The sequence below is a fragment of the Labeo rohita genome, unplaced genomic scaffold (genome assembly GCF_022985175.1).
Source record: "Labeo rohita strain BAU-BD-2019 unplaced genomic scaffold, IGBB_LRoh.1.0 scaffold_114, whole genome shotgun sequence".
NCBI lineage: Eukaryota > Metazoa > Chordata > Actinopteri > Cypriniformes > Cyprinidae > Labeo > Labeo rohita.
Genome location: NW_026127274.1, coordinates 44,955 through 69,248, shown reverse-complemented (window position 1 = coordinate 69,248; position 24,294 = coordinate 44,955). Strand labels below are relative to the sequence as shown.

Genomic DNA, 24,294 nt, shown 5'->3' with positions numbered 1-24,294 from the left:
TATATTTTATCTCGTCCCGCTCCCGTCCACGACATTCATGTTTTGTATTGCTCCCACCCACAAAAGCCCACATAAAAGTAACCTATATAGATTTTTTTCAGTTGATCGATTAAATTTAGAATACATGAAATAGTTCTGTAACATCTCCAGGCCCGGACTGACTAATCGGGAGCACCAGGAGAATTCCCGATGTATGGAGTGAATTTTGTGCCAATATTCATCAAACAAATCCAGCGTTTTGCAAATAAACACAATCTGCTTTGCAAAGAAAAACTCAACTTTCAAACAAACGCAAAGTGATTCGCAAATACAAAACTCTATTTGAGAGAAAATGCAGTGGTATGGACAAACATTTGTATTGTGTGTTACAATGCAATTGAGCAACTTTCTTTCCCAAAAACAGCAGATGGTGCTGTCGGTCAATTTACGCTAGTTTGCTGAGACCCGGAACACCTTTATTGTGAACATTTATTGTAATTCTGCTTTATATGTTGAGACATAGCCTACAGTGGAGAGAAATATAGTATAAAGTATAAAACTAAGTAGGCTAATCTAATTATACAAATAGGCTACTATAATCAAACTAGCTTTATTGTGATTCAGCTATGTAAATGTACCAAAATCTAAATAAATAAATACCATGGTATTTGTAGTAAAGCCGCCATTATAGAAATGGTAACCTGCAAAAAAACATGGTTACCACACTTTTACTACAGTAAGACCAACTTTAATTTCCAGGAGTTTCATAGTTTATTATTATATTTATGTTTACGTATAGCATAGTTTATATACACATATAAAGGTTTCATATTTCAACCAATATTTTACTCTAAATACATATTTTAGTCTGACAATACCCTGTTTGGAAAAATCCACCTAAAAATATAGCTTTTTATATATACCCAAGCAACTTTTTAACCTAATGAAGTTAAGAATCAAAAGCAAAAAAATGTTAATTTGAGTTCTGTTTCATCTCGTTGTGATAACATTAGTGGTTAATCCGTGTGTGCAGAGTGAAATGCGCGCCAGTAATCCGCGGTGCATTTTGGGTAATGTAGTTCATGACTATATTGTAAGTTGCCTGCATATTTGAATATGGGACACTGTACTAACTAAATGATGTATTTACAGATTGTGAAACAATAACAAAGACATCTGTTGTAAAGCTGTCCCATTTTATGCTTGCAGGTATGAGTTATTGTTCATTTTGTTTTATTATTGCTCTATTAATTCTCAGTATTTGTAAATCTTATTAATTCTATATAAAAATATGCCTTTGGGTTTATGCATTTTATTAAGTGGAACAATTTAAGATGAAGAAAACAAAGCTTGTAATATACGTCTGTGTGAAACATTCTGAAGAGAGATTGTGAAACAAGAAAAAAAAGACATTTGTTGTAAAGCTGTCCCATTTTATGCTTGCAGTAAACACCCAATAAAAGGCACTACTTGTGTTTGTCCTTATTTGATGTTGGTCCTGGATGCGTCAGGTGTCTGCTACACTAATATTAGCGTAGACGCCATTCTTTTTACGATGCAACAAGTACATCAGGTGTTATGGGAAGTGTTCCCGGTTCCGGTTGACCTAATTAATGCAGCCTAATAACAATCCTTTAACAGATTTGGATTATAGAAATGAGTTATGTGTAGGCCAAGTTAAAGTGATTGGTCTTTAATCCAGATGAAGACCGAGACAGCCGCCCGCGGCTAAAAATAATTATTGTTATTAAATATCTAATAACTTTTGAAGCGCTCATCCAATCTGAATGATTTAAAAAGTACCGCAAAGCTGAGATCCTCCGCTTTTTTTTCCTTTATCACTATTGTCTCATTTGGATATTCAGAGGCTCCGTAGTGAACGTGATTACGTCATCACATTTTGATCGCATTGATTCCTCAGAGAAACCAATGCATAAACCAATGCAGAAACCAATGCTCCGTTCCCAGATTGGTTCAAACTGTCATCTATTCAACCAATAAACATAGTTTTTGGACTTTTGAAGCACCAATTAGCATGTTTCTTTGGAAATTTGAACAAACTCAAAGTGAAAATAAAGTACGTCCTGCATGCATGAAAACAAAGACAAAATAGCACATTTGCATGACAGCACTCTCTGAAAAAGCATAGAAAAACACACGACAGAGCACTTTGACACAAAACAAAACAAAAGCAAGGATGAAACGGCAGTACATATCCCATAATGCGTTGGAATTTGTTTTCACGTCGGTATGCGCTGTCCCGGTTAAACGCGAATACAGCCAGTGGTTTGATCTATTTTACTGTTATATTATGGTAATTCTTCTCATATAGTTTATAAAGATCATGTGCACTAATTTTTTTTTCTGTTGTACTCTGTATATTTTCTCTCATTTTGTGTGTAGTTTGTGAATCATTTGCGCTGTTTGTATATTTGTTGCACAAGACAGTTGTTTTCACTACTTGCTGCACTGTTTGCGTTTGTTGTTCATACTCTGAAAATAGATTTCTCTGAAAAAAAAAAAGCAAAAACCTTTCATTTATTTATTTATTTTTTTACTTGTGTTTTCTTATTACATAATACTGTTTCCATTTACTTTACTTCCTAAACATTTTTTAACACATCTATATTGTCAATAAACTATGGAGGGCCAAATTATTCAAAATTAAATAATTAAATAAATGTTGAAATATATAAATAAATCGTTAAATTCATCATTTAATTATTAAAAGCATAAATAAATGTGTAAATATTTATTTAAATATTTATTTATGCATTTATTTATTTAAGTATTTATTTATGAATTTATTTATTTACACATCTATTTATTTAATTATTTATTTACATATTTAATTATTTAAATATTTATTTATTTATTTACGCATTTATTTATTGCCTCCACATTTCATTTTGAGGTTTGCGGTTGTCGGCACGTCACTCAATAATAGTGGGCGTCACCTTTCCAGCTCGATTACTTTGGTCTTTCTAGTTCAGGCAGCTTTTCCGTGTTTTTCGCATTAGGAGCTATAGCTGATCGAGGATGCTACAGTAAAGATCTGTCGCTGACGCTTGCGAATAAAGTGACATGACATCTGACACACGAAAGACATTAGCACACGCCACTATGATCAGTAGCACAACCGCTGACACTTCCGGGTTTCACTGATATGAATCAGCAGTGGCATGTGCCACTGACACTGACACTCTTACTGAACATGTGAACACACACTTAACTGCAGAACGATATTTCATTGATGACGCGCGTTCTATCAAATGTAGGATTAGTTACATCGCGGAATTGATTTGTATGTATTTGTTTGTGTGACTGTGTCCATGGATTGTGTCAGTGTTGCGGAATGTCACCGGATGTCGTGGAAACACAAGGAATCAGTCTATCATGGGTCACTACGAACACCGCATTCGCATCCGTTATTGTAAACTTTGATCCTGACGTGACACCTACCGGCGTGCATGCAATCCATCTCATCAATGGCTTTAATACTTCAATACTACTTATGTAATATGAAATGAAACTATCTTATAACAATGTGATTTTTTTTTATTAAAGTATTTGTCGAAACATTCAGGTGAACAAAGGGAGACAAGACAAATATTAAACACATGAAGAAGCCTAAGTTGTTGTACAAATTAACTGCCCGACGTAATGAAAATGCTGGACAGAAACCGAAACGTGTCATCAATTAAGTACCGTTCTGCGCTGAGTGTGTGTGTGTTACACAGTCTACTCCACGTTATTCTCCGGTGACAGCGGCAGAGTGAGAGTCACGCTGTGTTTCTACTATGTCCAGTGTTGGGCAGTAGCGTCGCTACAAGTAGTGACGCTACTAGCTTAACTACATTTCTCAGTAGCGTGGTGGTAGCGTCGCTGTTTTCTGAATCAAATAGCTTTTCAGTAGCTAAGCTCTTATTTTGATCAAGTAGCGCGGTAGTCAACAAAAGCTAAAAGCTATATATTTTTCTATACTTTAAGCTCAAATCGGAAATATAACTGCTACGGATCACTGATCCTGGGTCAGTAAGCGAGGTCACCGCCACTAAACCTCGTGACGCCATTGGCTCATTAAACTGTCAGTCAAACCGTATTAATCCTCCCGCCTCTCTCGTGAATGAAGTGCGGCGCGCAGTTTGAAGCATCTCAGCGTGTTTGCAGACTTGTGGTAAATAAAGAAGTGTTGATTGAAAAAGTACATGTTTTCTGTATTTATAATACAGCACTATATTTATAAAGGCTAATGGTTTTTTTGCATTCGAGGAGATGAGAAAAGTGTGTCTTAGTCTAGCTTTTGTTGTCGAGACAACCAAATTGCTTATGTGAATCGCTGAATCTTTATATTTTAGCTAAATGTCAGAAAAAAAACTGAGCGCCCACGTAGCAACAGAAAACTGTATAATCTGCAATGCAAACGCGTGAATGCAATGCACGTACTGCCTCTATTGTAGGGGTATTGAGAAAAAACTATTGAACTAGTGGTGGGCGCCTTGATTTTAGTCTTTGAAGCAGGCTAGTGCTCTGGGAAGATCTCAAACTCAGAAGAACGAGATGGGGAGTGGGTGGGTGTGGGTTGTCAAATTCATGGCGAAAGGCAAAATGTTTCGGTTCGTTCTTAGCAAAAACAAACAAACAAACAAACAAAAAAAAAAAAAAAAAAAAAATAGCGATAGTTCCATAGCGAAATAAGTTAAACAGTGTTCTAGTCTAAACGAATTATAATAATCTTTGCTAATATTCTTGACACTTCAAACTGCTTCTTATTTGATGTTGGTCCTGGATGCGTCAGGTGTCTGCTACACTAATATTAGCGTAGACGCCATTCTTTTTACGATGCAACAAGTACATCAGGTGTTATGGGAAGTGTTCCCGGTTCCGGTTGACCTAATTAATGCAGCCTAATAACAATCCTTTAACAGATTTGGATTATAGAAATGAGTTATGTGTAGGCCAAGTTAAAGTGATTGGTCTTTAATCCAGATGAAGACCGAGACAGCCGCCCGCGGCTAAAAATAATTATTGTTATTAAATATCTAATAACTTTTGAAGCGCTCATCCAATCTGAATGATTTAAAAAGTACCGCAAAGCTGAGATCCTCCGCTTTTTTTCCTTTATCACTATTGTCTCATTTGGATATTCAGAGGCTCCGTAGTGAACGTGATTACGTCATCACATTTTGATCGCATTGATTCCTCAGAGAAACCAATGCATAAACCAATGCAGAAACCAATGCTCCGTTCCCAGATTGGTTCAAACTGTCATCTATTCAACCAATAAACATAGTTTTTGGACTTTTGAAGCACCAATTAGCATGTTTCTTTGGAAATTTGAACAAACTCAAAGTGAAAATAAAGTACGTCCTGCATGCATGAAAACAAAGACAAAATAGCACATTTGCATGACAGCACTCTCTGAAAAAGCATAGAAAAACACACGACAGAGCACTTTGACACAAAACAAAACAAAAGCAAGGATGAAACGGCAGTACATATCCCATAATGCGTTGGAATTTGTTTTCACGTCGGTATGCGCTGTCCCGGTTAAACGCGAATACAGCCAGTGGTTTGATCTATTTTACTGTTATATTATGGTAATTCTTCTCATATAGTTTATAAAGATCATGTGCACTAATTTTTTTTTTCTGTTGTACTCTGTATATTTTCTCTCATTTTGTGTGTAGTTTGTGAATCATTTGCGCTGTTTGTATATTTGTTGCACAAGACAGTTGTTTTCACTACTTGCTGCACTGTTTGCGTTTGTTGTTCATACTCTGAAAATAGATTTCTCTGAAAAAAAAAAAGCAAAAACCTTTCATTTATTTATTTATTTTTTTACTTGTGTTTTCTTATTACATAATACTGTTTCCATTTACTTTACTTCCTAAACATTTTTTAACACATCTATATTGTCAATAAACTATGGAGGGCCAAATTATTCAAAATTAAATAATTAAATAAATGTTGAAATATATAAATAAATCGTTAAATTCATCATTTAATTATTAAAAGCATAAATAAATGTGTAAATATTTATTTAAATATTTATTTATGCATTTATTTATTTAAGTATTTATTTATGAATTTATTTATTTACACATCTATTTATTTAATTATTTATTTACATATTTAATTATTTAAATATTTATTTATTTATTTACGCATTTATTTATTGCCTCCACATTTCATTTTGAGGTTTGCGGTTGTCGGCACGTCACTCAATAATAGTGGGCGTCACCTTTCCAGCTCGATTACTTTGGTCTTTCTAGTTCAGGCAGCTTTTCCGTGTTTTTCGCATTAGGAGCTATAGCTGATCGAGGATGCTACAGTAAAAGATCTGTCGCTGACGCTTGCGAATAAAGTGACATGACATCTGACACACGAAAGACATTAGCACACGCCACTATGATCAGTAGCACAACCGCTGACACTTCCGGGTTTCACTGATATGAATCAGCAGTGGCATGTGCCACTGACACTGACACTCTTACTGAACATGTGAACACACACTTAACTGCAGAACGATATTTCATTGATGACGCGTTTCTATCAAATGTAGGATTAGTTACATCGCGGAATTGATTTGTATGTATTTGTTTGTGTGACTGTGTCCATGGATTGTGTCAGTGTTGCGGAATGTCACCGGATGTCGTGGAAACACAAGGAATCAGTCTATCATGGGTCACTACGAACACCGCATTCGCATCCGTTATTGTAAACTTTGATCCTGACGTGACACCTACCGGCGTGCATGCAATCCATCTCATCAATGGCTTTAATACTTCAATACTACTTATGTAATATGAAATGAAACTATCTTATAACAATGTGATTTTTTTTTATTAAAGTATTTGTCGAAACATTCAGGTGAACAAAGGGAGACAAGACAAATATTAAACACATGAAGAAGCCTAAGTTGTTGTACAAATTAACTGCCCGACGTAATGAAAATGCTGGACAGAAACCGAAACGTGTCATCAATTAAGTACCGTTCTGCGCTGAGTGTGTGTGTGTTACACAGTCTACTCCACGTTATTCTCCGGTGACAGCGGCAGAGTGAGAGTCACGCTGTGTTTCTACTATGTCCAGTGTTGGGCAGTAGCGTCGCTACAAGTAGTGACGCTACTAGCTTAACTACATTTCTCAGTAGCGTGGTGGTAGCGTCGCTGTTTTCTGAATCAAATAGCTTTTCAGTAGCTAAGCTCTTATTTTGATCAAGTAGCGCGGTAGTCAACAAAAGCTAAAAGCTATATATTTTTCTATACTTTAAGCTCAAATCGGAAATATAACTGCTACGGATCACTGATCCTGGGTCAGTAAGCGAGGTCACCGCCACTAAACCTCGTGACGCCATTGGCTCATTAAACTGTCAGTCAAACCGTATTAATCCTCCCGCCTCTCTCGTGAATGAAGTGCGGCGCGCAGTTTGAAGCATCTCAGCGTGTTTGCAGACTTGTGGTAAATAAAGAAGTGTTGATTGAAAAAGTACATGTTTTCTGTATTTATAATACAGCACTATATTTATAAAGGCTAATGGTTTTTTTGCATTCGAGGAGATGAGAAAAGTGTGTCTTAGTCTAGCTTTTGTTGTCGAGACAACCAAATTGCTTATGTGAATCGCTGAATCTTTATATTTTAGCTAAATGTCAGAAAAAAAACTGAGCGCCCACGTAGCAACAGAAAACTGTATAATCTGCAATGCAAACGCGTGAATGCAATGCACGTACTGCCTCTATTGTAGGGGTATTGAGAAAAAACTATTGAACTAGTGGTGGGCGCCTTGATTTTAGTCTTTGAAGCAGGCTAGTGCTCTGGGAAGATCTCAAACTCAGAAGAACGAGATGGGGAGTGGGTGGGTGTGGGTTGTCAAATTCATGGCGAAAGGCAAAATGTTTCGGTTCGTTCTTAGCAAAAACAAACAAACAAACAAACAAAAAAAAAAAAAAAAAAAAAGCGATAGTTCCATAGCGAAATAAGTTAAACAGTGTTCTAGTCTAAACGAATTATAATAATCTTTGCTAATATTCTTGACACTTCAAACTGCTTTGGACTTTGCAGTATGGAATTATGCCTTTACTATGACCAAAATGCCGGAATATGCTATTCAGCTGTTTGATCGTGCACTATCACTGCAGCCTGTTCATTTGAAAAATAAAACACAGTCACCCAAAAGTTACACTAGTCAATTTAAATAGTGTGTGTTACGTGCAGTTCAGCGTGAACACCGGTCCCCCCAGCCAACATTTGTATGTGGGGCCCATATGGGTATGAACTGGGCTGAAAAATGGGCCCCATATAGGATTGTCCGCGGGTTCCGTAATGGCCTCATGTTAACTGCCCACGTGGATTTCATATAGGATTGAAGATGTCACAAAGTGGGACCCAACTGGGCAACATGCACAAGACCCATCTTGGTCCCAGCTTTAACCCAGCTAACATTTGATTGTGGGGCCCATGTGGGTTTGACATGGGCTGAAAAATGGGCTCTATATGGGATTGTCCGTGGGTTCCATAATGGCCCCATGCCAATGGGTTTCATGTGGGATTACACTTGCCAACAGGTGGGCCCCAACTGGGCAACATGCGAAAGACCCATCTTGGCCCCATCTTTACTACATGGGCTGAAATATGGGTTTTAAGTGGGTTTGTCCATGGGTTCCATGTTGGCCCCATGCAACATACCCATGTGGGTTTTATGCAGGATTTACCTGGGCTTTAGGTGGGGCCCATCTAGGGATCATATGCAAAACCCATCTGGGTTCCATTTAAATATGGGTTTTACATGGGTTTGTCCACGGGTTCCATGTTGGCCCCATGCAACTTATCAATGTGGGTTTTATGTAGGATTTCACTGGGCTTTAGGTGGGGCCCATCTAGGGAACATATGCAAAACCCATCTGGGTTCCATCTAAATATGGGTTTTACATGGGTTTGTCCACGGGTTCCATGTTGGCCCCATGCAATTTACCAATGTGGGTTTTATTTAGGATTTCACTGGGTTTAAGGTGGGGCCCAACTATGAAACATACACAAAACCTACCTAGGTCCCATCTTCAAACTCTATGTGGGAACTACATGGGATAAAGTATGGCTTGCAAGTGGGATTAAAAAAAAAAAAAAAGTTTTAAAGTTTTAAAGCATTAGCATTCAGCAGTACACAGTGAGATTGAAATCTTTTCAAATTTCAATTTTATTGAAACTACCCATCATATGCTATATTCTGATACCTAACTGTTAAAATCATTTAATTGTTAAAGTTAACAAACATTTTGAACTTGTATTTGAACCAGTGTTTACTGAAAGCTTTGAACATTTGCACATAGAAAACAGAGACAGTAAGAAACAGCAGCAGCAACTATACATTTTTCAGTACTGCTTACACTGCAGACAGACATTTGTGCATTCTAGACACCCTCAGTCCTCCTCTGTCTCTTGTCCCAGTAAACCATTTTGAGAGTTCCCTCTCAGATTCTTGCTGGTTGATCTTTGACATCAGTGCAGTCTTCTTAACAGCCTCTGCAAAACAAATATATATACAAACATATTTAAAAATAGGACATTTTTAAATTTTTCAGGAAGATGAGGTATGAAGATGCTGCCCTCCACTACAGTAAGGAAAACAACAGAGTAAAAGCAAAGGTGCTTGTTTACAGGCTATTCCAATAACCTTTCTACAATGTGTTTAGTAAACGTGAAATATTATGTTACTTACACATGTTAAAATACTACAAAATAATAACTTTTACTTGGAGCAACTCAAGGGCGAGTAAATGACGACAGATTTTTTTTGTTTTTGTCAACTATTCCTTTAAGAGTCTCAGTTTTAATAACTTAAATTAGAGCTGCATGATTCTGGATATATAGAGAATCCCATTTTTGTTTAGATTCAAACAGATATCAAGATTCTGAACATCGAACTAAAAATAAAGTGTAATTTACTAGAAGTTCTGTACTAGAAATACTATGACTGGAGTCTATTTAAAATGTTTAATCTTGAATGATTTTTTTTTTATTGTATGAATTAATGATTAAATGACTCATGAATATATGTTGTTTCATTACTGGATGAATCTGTGTTTTTTTAATGAATCTCTTGAATGATTCAATGACAAATACATGTGTTTAACAGTCACTTGTCAGCACCTACTGGTGTAACGTCACTGATATAATCTTTATCTGAATTGTCAACTTTGTTTCAAATGATTTGCTCTATTTTGATAGCTACTGTAGACATCAGTGATTATATCCAAACTAAACTTTTATCCCAGTACTTCTTCGATCATTTAAATAATTCTAACAGAAAAAACGATAAGTTCTGTTGAAAAAGTGTGACACTGTTTTATTCCTACACATAACTGCCCTCTCTTTCTGGATCAGTAGGAACACTGACATGAAGCACTGTATTGCAAAAAAGCTCCATGTAAACAACTCAATCGAAATAAAAATGCTCAAACCGATTACGATTTCAATTACTTTAGAAAGGTAGGACAAACCTTTTCTAATCCATTACAAAGGACATGTAAACACTTGATCAAATTGATAACTGAACTAGAAAAGTTTTGCGCATGTGTAATGAAGTAGAAATGACATATGATGCACAAAATGAGCTGATGTTGTTGTAATATTATATTAAAGAACATAATAAATGACTGCAATGTCAATCAAAAATTCTCTTTCTACTTATCAACTGTGAAGTGGTGTAAGACAACATTGTCCAAGTGACCGTTTCAGACTCTGATTTGCAGACACCTTGTTTTAAGCATGAGAAAGGGTGTTTTTATTGCTTGGTTAGTATAAGCAGCACAACACAAAGCTTTGTGGCTCGTAATCAGGAATCGAAAAAGATAAGATGTTAAGTTTGCTTTTTAAAACAAATTGATGGTTACACTAGTCAAAGCTTGTGTTCACACCAGCACTCCATGCTGCATCTGTTAAGATAGTTGCCTACGTCTCCTACGATTAAAATTAATGGCTAGTGCGGTGGCTGCGACATACGTAAACCTATCAACATCCATTGCCATGACTTATCGTGAGACGAAAAAAATTACATTTTAGTCTCATAACATTGGTTAATGAAACTGCTGTAATTTCGCAACATTGTTTTATCAACAACATCGCAAAAGTTTTGTGCAAATCCGTGATGGAAATGCACCTAGTGTACTGTCTATACTGGATGCGGCACGGCACGGCGCGGCACGACACAATAAATCCCAGCTGGCAAACTGATGCCTCGTTTTATTTATGATGTACTGACAAAGTTTAAAGGGGTCATCGGGTGCCCATTTTCCACAAGTTTATATGATTCTTTAGGGTCTTAATGAGAAGTCTTTAACATACTTTGGTTAAAATTTCTCAGTGGTAGTGTAAAAAAAAACCCACCCATTTTACCATCAGCCCTTTTTAGAGTGAGCCATTCTGTTCCATGTTCCTTTAAACGCTAATGAGCTCTGCCACCCCGCCTCTATCTCCTGTGGGGTGACGATCAGTAATGTTTACTTTAGCCGCATTTAACCGCAAAACTTGCTAACTAGCACATTATTAAGAAAAGGCGAATTGCAAAGATGCATAAAAAACACCCATATACTCACTTCTGCTGTAGGTGAAACTAGATTACAAATGATTCGCGTGAACATAGACGCATTTATGTAGGCTGCCGGGCACATTTCCTTCAAAAACAAAAGTAATGTTAATCCTCTGCATCTCAGATGTCGGGAGTAAATGATGAGTGCTACTATGTGCATTACTGCATCCAACAATAGAACACCTCAATTGCTCAATCGGAGATAGTCTTGTCTTGTCTTCCCTTCACTGGAGTCGAAACAATAATGGTGGTCGGACTGTTCTCAGCGCTCACTCGGCTCAGTTAGGGTGGGTTTAAGATAAGACTGTCATGTCAATCAACTATCGTGGGAGCGGCCTTGGTCGGTGTGACATCACACCGACAAGACGCTGACAATGACCTTATTTGAAAAAAGGCATATTACTTGGATTACATTGGATTTTTCCCATATTAAGATTAAAAAAATTCCACTGTGTGAATTTATATCATTATAGGGTGGTTGTGTACACACACTGTCAACACACACTTATGTTCAAACTTGTAAAAATGAGTTTTGTATCCGATGATTTTCAATGATTTTCAATGGTCGCTTGGCCACATCTAGTGTAGACAGACTTTAGCTGTCACGCCATGACAACTGTCACCTCTGTTTTAGACACGGTGTTAGTCATTTACGAATAAGATTAAGTGGGGTTTGGATCGAGATTATGATCTTTAATTGATTAATCGTGCAGCTCTAATTTCTGATAATATATGTGTCTCTATCTATTTATGATAATATTTGAAGAGAAACATTACACTTTTAATTCAGAATCATAACTATACATTGTATCAAAGGTATAGTTCACTCAAAAATGAAAATTGTCATCATTTATTCACCCTTTTGTTGTTCCAAACGTTGGTAACTAGACAGATGATGGGCCCCAATGATTTCCATAATATTTTTTTTCCTACTATGAAAGTTAATGGCTACTATGAACTGTTTGGTTATCAACATTCTTCAAAAAATCTTTTTGTCTTCAACAGAAGAAAGAAATTCATACAGGTTTGGAAAAACATAAGGGTGATGAAGGGTAAATGATGCCAGAACTTTCATTTTGGGGTGAACGTTCCTTTTAAGAAAATTATGTAGAATAAAATTAAGCAAAATCACTACATTTACTAAAATCAAAACATCTCACACATTACAAAAAGTCAGTGAATCCATACCAGATGTGAGAGTGCAATGTAGCAGATAAAGGACAATCCTCCTTCAAATTGGCAGTGATCAGCTGGATCCTTGGTGAATCTGTAGTGGGGTGGGCCCGACGAGTCCTTAAAAAGAATAATTTTTTTTTTTTTTTACCATTCCTTTACAATCTTAAACAAAACATATTTAAATTGTACTGAAATTTGCCATTATAAGCCATTTAGGCAACATAAACAAACTGTCAGCTTTGAAACTGTTAGTTATGATCGAAACATGAACCTAATGCATAACAATACCATCGGAAAAATGTGAATCCCCAAAAGAAAGACAAAGAGGATTCACAAAAAAATGGACTCTTCCCATAGATATCATAGCAAGGTAAATACAACTGTATCTTAAAAAAAAAAAAAAAAAAAAAAAAACACCACAATTAAATCTACCATAATATAATTTTACCTGCAGTTGCATTTATCCTGATATGACACATCTGAAGGCTGTGATGTTCTCCAGTGAATAAAATAAAGGACTGAAGATGGTGACAAGTTCTATTTCCTTTTCTTTGTGCCACCTCAGAAAAAAAAAAAAAGAAAGACAACAGGGAAAAAAAGTTACTCAGATTTTCTATCACCAGTGGAGGAAATGTCTTACAAATGTACTTATAATGATTATAATCATAATTCAGGTCTGGAAACAGTGGTTAAAACTGACTAACATTTTACTGTAGTCTCTGTGTTGGGTGCCTGTTTTCCCTGAAAAACGTGTGCTTGATCTAAAAATGTGAACCAATATCTTATCATTAGAAGTTATCAGTATTTGAAGAGATGAAGTAAAAAATATACTCAGAAACGGTCATCTACAAAAACATAACACTCTCATACAACACTCTCAACTCTCCTATATATTCCAGTGTTTTCGAGTGTGAATTACAGTTTAATCACTCACTTCACTTATTCCAGTGCTCCTTTACTTCTCATGAGTTTGAGTTTTAAACTAAACATTAATACACACAAACACACACCAACTTCCCCTGGTGAAAAAAACAGCATATGCTGGTAGGTATGTTTTGATCCTGGAATGCTGGTTAGGTAGGTTTTGATGCTGGTTTAAGCTGGTCCTTAGCTGGTTTAAGCTGGTCCTTTGCTGGTTTTTGCTGGTCAAGGACCAGCATAAACCTGCAAAGGACCAGCTTAAACCAGCATCAAAACCTACCTAACCAGCATCAAAACATACCTACCAGCATATGCTGTTTTTTTCACCAGGGTCAAACACTAATTTACATTGAAATAGGTGCTAATATCGCCAGCGCGCTAATATGCTAATCGCGATTAGCCTCTCCCTTTAATTTCCTCTCACTCACATTAATTAATTGTGGGTACAAATCATAACTTTATGATGGTTTGACTGAAAAATGTTTTGTTACCTGACATCGCCATATGTTTTCGCGATCTCACACATCCAGTCTGCCCCTTCCTCTGTGTTCACATTCCAGCTTCTGTTCTCCGTTGACATCTCACAGTTCCTTTGTGGGTCCTACCTTGGGCCCATGCAGGGGACTGATTGTGTTTGCCCATGTTTTACCCATATGCTATGAGCAAGAGGGCCCCATATGTGTTTCCCCATTCAGAACCTATATAGAGGTAGCCTTTGTGGGTCCTACCTTGTGCAGGCAGCCTATATGGGACTGATTGTGTTTGCCCATGTTTTACCCATATGGTTTGACCAAGAGGGCCCCATATGTGTTTCCCCATTCAGAACCCATATAGAGGTAGCTTATGTGGGTACTACCTTGGGCCCATGTAGGCAGCCCATATGGGATTGATTGTGTCTGCCCATGTTTTACCCATATGGTTTGACCAAGAGGGCCCCATATGTGTTTCCCCATTCAGAACCCATATAGAGGTAGCCTTTGTGGGTACTACCTTGGGCCCATGTAGGCAGCCTATATGAGACTAATTGTGTTTGCCCATGTTTTACCCATATGGTTTGAGCAAGAGGGCCCCATATGTGTTTCCCCGTTTAGAACCCATATAGAGGTAGCCTTTGTGGGTACTACCTTGGGCCCATGTAGGCAGCCTATATGAGACTAATTGTGTTTGCCCATGTTTTACCCATATGGTTTGACCAAGAGGGCCCCATATGTGTTTCCCCATTCAGAACCCATATAGAGGTAGCCTTTGTGGGTACTACCTTGGGCCCATGTAGGCAGCCTATATGAGACTAATTGTGTTTGCCCATGTTTTACCCATATGGTTTGACCAAGAGGGCCCCATATGTGTTTCACCGTTCAGAACCCATATAGAGGTAGCCTTTGTGGGTCCTACCTTGGGCCCATGTGGGCAGCCTATATGGGACTGATTGTGTCTGCCCATTTTTTAGCCATATGGTTTGACCAAGAGGGCCCCATATGTGTTTCCCCATTCAAAACCCATATAGAGGTGGCCTATGTGGGTACTACCTTGGGCCAGTGTAGGCAGGCTATATGGGATTAATTGTGTTTGCCCATGTCTAACCCATTTGTTAAACCCATATGGGCCCCATTTGTGTTGCCCATTTCGAGCCCAAGCACTCATTTCCCATTTGTGACCCAACTAGGTCCCACATAGGGAGCCCATCTGTTTTTGCCCATGTGGGACCTACTTAGCTGACCCAAGTGGGCCCCAGATAAGATGCCTATTTTGGGACCATGCCCACTTGGTACCCATGTAGACCCAGCAGAAACCATGTGGGGCCCACATATACATGTTGGCTGGGCCGTGGCACATTTTTGCTCATCACGATATTTTCCGTCGACGTGCATGAAGTACAAAGCTTACCCAATGCATAATATTTTCGCTTCAAATACATTGCAGATATGGAAACATTTGTATTTGTGGCGAGAGAGGTAGTCTACATAAGCCCAACTTTACTTTCAGTTTCGCTTTAAATTTGTTTTGGATTGTTTAGGCAAATTTATTTATTTATTTATTTATTTATTCATCCTCGTTCGTTTCTGAATACGGTTAAAGTTAAAGGATTTGTTGTGGAGTAAGGGAAATAATGTCGGAATATTATAACATTACGCTGTAGGCCTGTTCATTTCAGAATATAATAAAATGTGACTTATAGGCCTAGCCGCCGTGACCTGTCGGGTTTAATTTTTCCTCTCAAAGACGTACAATTTATGTTAGCATGTTTTTTAAAAAAAAAACTTCGGCAAATGAAAATAGCTGCTTGATTCGGTCAACTATTCTTACTGTCAGTTAACAAATTTACAATAGAATTTAGCTTTGCGTCCCAGGTAGTAACAGGGTCTGGGCCAAATCTGGCTTACATTTGGCACTTGTTTTTTATTCACAGTCTTGTATTCATGAAATCAATTACTATCTTTAAAAATGGCAGTAAATTAAAGTGCTGTTTTTGTGTGGTCTGTCATATTTCAGTAGCTATATACAGCAAAACTACAGCACTTCCATTAGGCTATTTTTTTACGACACTGTAAACTCTGATGGCATGCAATCAGTTGACAAACACCCATTCATATATAGACTATGTTATTCAATTATATGTATAAATTATTTTATTTAAAAATGTTGTGTTTTCCCTGTTTTATTCATTCAACATTCTGAAACAGGTGCCACTGTTTAAAAAAAAATGTTTTTAAAGAAAGAATTCAACCCCCCCTAACCCCCCAAAATATGAGATAAACCCAGCCCTGTACATTATACTGATTTTTGTTGCCAAATTGGTTTGGAAGAATGGTTGAATAAACAATTAAACTGGACTTTTATGCCTGTATGACTGACAATTTAATTGATCACTGAGAGAGCATTGACTTGGTATGATGTTGGTTCAATAGAAAAATGAAAATGTAAAAAATAGCTTAGATGTAGTAAACTACTTTTGCCATGTTGCTGTAGCTTAGCTTGCTACATTACCCAAGGCTGTAGCTTTAGTGTAGTTAAAAGTAACTGTTAGCTTAGCTCACTACATTTTCCAAGTAGCTTGCCCAACACTGACTATAGCGTCAAAACCACGCTCAGTGCCACCAACAACACTACAACGCCACTGCTTTTTAGGATTGTTTTCTATTGGCAGTGAGCGCTTTCAATCCCATAATGCACCCCGTGAGCGTTTACGCTCAACTTCCATAACTGTGCGTTCACACCGCCGCCGGCGAGAGCGTCAAAATTCGCTCTGGCCGCTCTGCCAACAACGCTGTAGAAAGATTCGTTGACGCTCTGACGATGGAACGCTTGGTCTTGTATTTAAAGCGGCCGCAAAGCAAACAAGCATGTTGATCTTGTGCAGACTGACCACAAGTAGGGTGTAAGTTAACCTCATGATTTTTTAAAAAAGTGAAAGTAAGAAATTTAATTTAATTGTAGTTAAATGCAGTAGTGTAGTGGTGCCTGGAGAAGTGTATACGCATTAGTTATACACATGTATATATGCGGAGGACTGAGCGAGCGCGGGCGCATCAGGCTCAATCTTCAAACATATTTCAAAGGAAGCCGGCGTCTTTACTGGGTGTTTTTAGCGAATATTTGGATTTATTCACATATGACTGGATGTGCTGGACTGTCATGACTTTGGCTAATGCAGGACACTAGCTTACTGAATGATGCGCATCAGAGGGGATTTCAAAGTGGGTATACGCAAAGCCGACTGATAAAATGGATATATGCCGTAGAGCTGCGTATACCCTCCACTACACCACATGTTTGCTAACGAAATAAACCAATTAACTATATAGCCACTGTCTGTATATATTTAAGCCTAATGACATTTATCATTATTTTTTTCTTTATTGACACAGCGACACTGTTTTGCATACTCTGGCACTAAAGTTAGCATATGCAATTCCCGCTTATTTACAGAAAATATATAACGTTAATGCACATCAGCAACTCACCAGGAACATCAACCATTTCAGACACCTTGGTCCACGCATCATTTTGCTTGGAAACTAATATGGTCGGAACCAAAGTTTTACAGGACTGCGTTCTCTGGAATCCCCTCAAGTTGTGGACTTCTACATTCCGATTGGTTGCCGCCGAACCGCGTCATAGCTCATTACCATAAAGTTGACCTGACTTCAACTCTTCCCGATGCCCACACCGTCCAAAACGCGCCGCGCTGCTTCTCGCCGGAGCTCGTTGTGAACGCACAGTAACGCCGTATTTCCACTACAGCGTAGCAAGCTGAGCGGAGTGGAGCGTTTTCCATTCATTCCTGTGGAAGCTGAGCGTAAACGCTCTTGAGGTGCATTATGGGATTGAAAGCGGCACGGAGAAAGCGTTTAGAGCGGCTGAGAGTGTCAAAAAGATGGGGCATTCCTGAACTTTATGCAGATCTCGAGCGGAAACGCCGGGCGTCAACCAATCGCTTTGAAAAGTAGATTCTGACGTATGCTTCCGAGTGTTTGCGGAACTGGTGGATTGCTAAGATGAAATCACATATCATTGAACAAGTCATGCAAAAGTAAATGCACTTTGCATGCTTTCGTTATATGCTAGTGTTTAGTTTGCGAACAGGCCTTAAAAGTCGAAGATAAAACGCAAATAGGGTGTAAACAGAGGCGTGCTCTGCCCTAAAGTTCACACGCCCCAAAGCAGTGGCGTTGTAGCGTTGCCGGCGGCACTGAGCGTGGATTTGACGCTGTAGTGGAAATACGGCGTAACGCGTTTCCGCTCGAGATCTGCATAAAGTTCAGGAATGCCCCATCTTTTTGACACTCTCAGCCGCTCTAAACGCTTAGTAACGGTGTATTTCCACTACAGCATCAAATCCACGCTCAGCGCCGCCGGCAACGCTATAACGCCACTGCTTTGGGGCGTGTAAAATTGCTGGTAAAAAGCCGCTCTCAACGCTTTCTTCGCGCCGCTTTCAATCCCATAATGCACTGCGCAAGCGTTTAAGCTTAGCTTCCATAGGAATGAATGGAAAACGCTTCGCTCCGCTCCACTCGCTACGCTGTAGTGGAAATACACCGTCAGAATTAATGGAAAACGCTCGCTCCGCTTCGCTCGCTACGTGCCAGTGGAAATACACCGTCGATCGAGGTGCGACATCCGGTGACATTCCGCGACACTGACACAATCCATCGGCACAGTCACACAAACAAATACATACAAATCAATTCTGCGATGTAACTAATCCTACATTTGATAGAAACGCGTCATCAATGAAATATCGTTGTGCAGTTCAGTGTGTGTGTTCACATGTTCAGTAAAAGTGTCAGTGTCAGTGGCACATGTCACTCTCTGCTGATTCATGTCAGTGAAACCGGAAGTGTCAGCGGTTGTGCCACTGAGCATAGTGGCGTGTGCTAATGGTTTTCGTATGTCAGATGTCATGTCACTTCATCTGCAAGAGTCAACGACAGATCTTTTACTGTACCATCCTCGATCAGCTATAGTTTGTGATGCGAAAAACATGAAAAAAGCGCCTGAACTAGAAAGACCAAAGTAATCGAGCTGGAAAGGTGACGCCCACTATTGTTGAGTGACGTGCCGACAACCTCAAAATGAAATGTGGAGGCAATAAATAAATGCAGAAATAAATGCGTAAATAAATAAATAAATATTAAAATAAATAAATAAATATTTAAATAAATAAATAATTAAATAAAAATATGTTTAAATAAATATTTATACGTTTATTTATCCTTTCAATAATTAAATGATGCATTTAACGATTTATTTATATATTTCAACATTTATTTAATTATTTAATTTTGAGTAATTTGGCCCTCCATAATAAACTAAATAGACGCTTTTTACTGAAAAGTGCCTATATAACCAATATTGTAATAAATGGCTATAACTTGCTTGGGGAATGTTATATGTAGATAAAAATTTATTTTAAAGTGTAAAACACCCAAATACAACTTTCTAAAGAAAAAAATCCAAACTTCATGAGTTTCGGTTTTGAGTGCACAGTAAAAAACCTCCAATTGTTGCTTGCGATTTTCTTAACATTTTGGAAATTTATTCATTCTTGGAGAAGACAAAAGGGAAATTGTGCCTTTACATTAGCTAAGTGAAAGACTGAAACTTCAAGTTCTCCTGTTTACAAATATATATAGCACTTGATGCTGACTGCTAGAACAGGTCTGAAAAAAAAACAAAGAAAAGTGCAGGCATGTCAGGTGCCCGAAAATGTCCTAGGTCTTTAAGGGTTAAACTGACAGAGTGTGTCTGTCTCCCGTGTTGGGTAGATTGTTCCAGAGTTTGGGCGCTAAATAAGAAAAAGATCTGTCACCCACAGCTGACTTTGATATTCTAAGTATTATCAAATTGCCAGAGTTTTGAGAATGCAGTGGACGTGAGGGACTATATTGTGATAAGAGCTCGCTCAAGTACTGAGGAGCCTAAACCATTCAGGGCTTTATGAGTAATTAGCAAGATTTTAAAATCTATAGTATGTTTAATAGGGAGCCAGTGCGGTGTTGACAGAAACGGGCTAATATGGTCATACTTTCTGGTTCTAATAAGGACTCTAGCATTTAAACGAGTTAGAACAACCACCCAATAAAGCATTACAATAATCTAACCCTGAGGTCATAAACGCATTAATTAATGTTGCGGCATTTGACACTGAGAGCATAGGTCGTAATTTAGATATATTTTTGAGATGGAAAAATGCGGTTTTACAAATGCTAGAGATGTGACTTTCAAAGGAAAGATTGCTATCAAACAGCACACCTAGGTTCCTAACTGATGACGAAGAATTGACAGAACAGCCATCAAGTATTAGACAGTGTTTTAGGTTGTTGTACACAGAGGTTTTTGGTCCAATAATTAACAACTCTGTTTTTTCAGAATTTAGCAGTTATCTCAACTACACAATTCGTTAGTTTTTCAAATTGGTATGTTTCGCCGGGCCGCAACGAAGTATAGAGCTGAGTATCATCAGCATAACAGTGAAAGCTAACACCATGTTTCCTGATGATATCACCCAAGGGTAACATGTAAAGCGTAAAAACAAAGTAATGGCCCTAGTACTGATCCTTGAGGTACTCCATACTGCACTTGTGATCGATATGATACCTCTTCATTCACTGCCACGAATTGCTGGCGGTCAGATAAGTACGATTTGAATCATGCCAATGCACTACCAATAATGCCAACATATTTTTCAAGTCAGTTTAAAAGAATGTTGTGGTCAATAGTGTCAAACGCAGCACTAAGATACAGTAGCACTAACAGAGAGATACAACCACGATCGGATGACAAGAGCAGATCATTTGTAACTCTAATAAGAGCAGTACTATGATACAGTCTAAAACCTGACTGGAAATCCTCACAGATACCATTTTTCTGAAGGAAGGAACATAATTGTGAGAATACTACATTTTCTAGTATCTTTGACAGAAAAGGGAAATTTGAGATTGGTCTGTAATTAATTCATTTGTTGGGGTCAAGTTGTTGTTTTTTCTAATGAAGATCTCTTTTAGGCTTAATAGCAGCCAGTTCAGTGCCTGTTGGTTCTTTATTTTTTGTTAACTTAGCCACTGTATTGAATAAATACCTAGGGTTATGTTTGTTTTCTTTTAAAAGAGTCGAAAAGTAGTCAGATCTGGCCGATTTTAACGCTTTTCTGTACGATAGGGTACATTCCCGCCAAGCAGTACGAAAAACCTCTAATTTTGTTTTCCTCCAGCTGCGCTCCATTTTCCGGGCTGCTCTCTTTAGGGCGCGAGTGTGCTCGTTATACCACGGGGTCGGACTATTTTCCTTAATCTTCCTTAGGCGCAGAGGAGCGACCGTATCTAGAGTCCTGGAAAAGAGACAATAGTTTCTGTTACATCATCAAGTTTTTCTGAGCTATTGGACATGCTGAGGAATTCAGATAAGTCAGGAAGATTACTTAGAAAGCAATCTTTTGTAGTAGAAGTGATGGTTCTACCATACTTGTAATAAGGAGTTGAATTTACAGTTTTAGTCATCTGGAGAATACACGAGACTAGATAATGATCAGAGATATCATCACTTTGCTGCAGAATCTCAACGGCATTGACATCAATTCCATGTGACAGTATTAAGTCTAAAGTATGATTTCGACAATGAGTGGGACCTGACACGTGTTGTCTAACTCCAATAGAATTTAGAATGTCTGTAAATGCAGCTGCCAGCGCATCATTTTCAATATCAACATGGATGTTAAAGTCACCTACTATTAAGACCTTATCTGTAGCTAACACCAGCTCAGATATAAAATCAGCAAATTCTTGAAGAAAATCTGTATGGTGCCCTGGTGGCCTGTATAAAGTAGCAAGTACAAACGTCATAGGGGATTTATCATTAACAATTGTTTCTCTGGATAATGTTATATGAAGCACCATTACTTCAAATGAGTTATACTTGAAATTCGCTCTCTGTGAAACACTAAAAATATTGCTATAAATTGTAGAAACACCTCCCCCTTTACCTTTTAGACGTGGCTCATGTTTATAACAGTAATCATGAGGAGTAGACTCGTTTAAGATAATGTAATCATCTGATTTTAGCCAGGTTTCTGTCAAACATAGCACATCTAGATTATGATCAATGATCATATCATTTACAAAAAGCGCTTTTGTCGAGAGGGACCTGATATTCAAAAGGCCAAGTTTTATCATTTGTTTCTCTGTATTATGTAAGTTTTTTATTTGTTGAACGTTGATTAGATTGTTACTCTTAAATTGGTTTGGACGTCTTTTGCATTGTCTAGCTCGGGGAACAGACACAGTCTCTATAGCATGATATCTAGGTGAAAGGGTCTCTATGTGCTGAGAATTAACTGATTCTGGTGACGTGAGGCGGCTAGCAGACGGTCGGATTAGCCAGTCTGTTTGCGTTCCTGACCTGGGCCCCAGTTAGTCAAGTGCAAACTCTAAGACTATATGCCATATTACTAGAGAGAAGAGCAGCACCACCCCTGGAGGGATGAAGACTATCTCTTTTCAACAGGTCAGGTCTGCCCCAAAAACTTGTCCAATTGTCTATGAAACCTATGTTATTCTGTCTTCAGTGTCATATGATCATTAAATATCATTCTAATATGCTAATTTGCTACTCAGAAGGCGTTTATTATTCTGGCCAGAACAGTTTTATTATTTATTGTATTGTATTTTATTTTATATTTTTTATTTTATTTTATTTTGTTTTATTTTATTTTATTTAGGATGCATTAAATTCTGTTTCCATGTAATATTTAGCATCTAGTTAAATTTACCAGTTTATTAGTATTACTTTAAATGTCAATTTTATGCTTGGATGCATACATTGAAAATCTTACTTTATTTACTTTATTTTTTATTTGACTTGATTTGATTTGATGCATTCAAGGTGTGCTGTTTAATTAATCTCTTTCAAAAAAAAAAAAAATTAAAAAATCTTATGACTTCAAAGTTTTAAACAGTAGTCTGTATTATTTTAATGATCCAAGAAAGTTGTGCAGATTTAAAACTTTTAATTTTGACGCAAACTATTCATTTATTGATGAGTATTTGGTTGTTTTATTATTGTTTTTTTTAATCAGTTCGACCTTGTGCTAATTGTAGCTCTGTCATTAAACTTTTTTGGCCTCCATTTTCTCGTTATCACTAAATGAGATCCTTTTTCGTTTTGCCAAGCTGCTAATGGTGGGCACAGTGACCAGCCGTCTCCCGTGTGGCAGTGCTTTTAGCAACAGCTCATTTGGCAAGGCAGCGATATTTTACTCGTAATTTGGCACTGGTTCATTGTTGACAATTAAATACTAACCTTTCAGTGTGAACACACATTTTTGCATTTATAAACTGTGTACATAAACAACCTTTTGTTCTGTTAACCAACTCTATTGTTCATAAAGGTCAGGGGTCTATTCTTCCATCCTTTATTAATTTTCTCTTTTGATGAAGCATGAAGTCAGGAATTAATTTCATTCTTTGATTCATTCAGAAGTCTATCAATTAGTTCTTACAGTGCTTGCAAGGCAGCTCTGCATTGAAATTCCTCTTTTTCTTTTTTCTTTTCTTTTTCACAGGTTTCTGGAATTAGTTCAACTTGACTGCTCAACGTACAGACTCCATTCAAACATTTTGTAGATAATACAGCCTTTTTTTTTTTTCTTTTTTTTTTTTATAAATATTTGCATTTTATTCATAGTTTTTTATTAACAGGCTAGCATCCATGCAACTTTACATGTTTATTTTATTTTATTTTGCTGCTTTGAAAGTATTGCTAGATCCTTCAGGAAATGCACGTCTAGTTTTATTTATTTATTTGTGCAAGTCTAGATGATGGACACACAAATTACGTTGTTACAAACAGATAGGCAGTGATTTCTGCCAGGCTTAGGAGTCTGCACTAGGAGCAGTCCTTTGCCAGGTCACTTGTTTTCTCCCTACAGCCCCACTTAGAATTCAACTCAACAGCCCCGCTACAGTGAATGTGTAACCTGTGAGCCATCTGCTGCCTCGAGAGTTCTTAAAACTGACCCTGAAATATTCTGCTTTTGCTTTGTATTTGCAGCCATAAATGACATCTGGGCTTTGCAGTCCAAAGAGCCGGAAGGAGACAACCTTTGTCGGCTTACTAATGGATAGTCGTGACTA

General features: G+C 37.7%; 2 protein-coding genes and 1 long non-coding RNA gene across 6 annotated transcripts in view; 2 read left to right on the top strand and 1 right to left on the bottom strand.

Moving 5' to 3' along the window:
* Positions 1 to 24,294, top strand: part of LOC127157649 (meprin A subunit beta) — a 127,683-nt gene that overhangs the window by 61,337 nt on the left and 42,052 nt on the right. The window lies entirely within an intron of this gene.
* LOC127157652 (hatching enzyme 1.2-like) overlaps positions 1 to 24,294 on the top strand; it is a 67,181-nt gene that overhangs the window by 10,614 nt on the left and 32,273 nt on the right. The gene's annotated exons all lie outside the window — the stretch shown is intronic.
* On the bottom strand, positions 8,893 to 14,253 carry LOC127157657 (uncharacterized). The gene is made up of 4 exons (XR_007825967.1): positions 14,155 to 14,253; positions 13,191 to 13,302; positions 12,755 to 12,859; positions 8,893 to 9,501 (listed from the first exon to the last, which is right to left on the bottom strand). It is a non-coding gene; the product is annotated as an uncharacterized LOC127157657 (long non-coding RNA).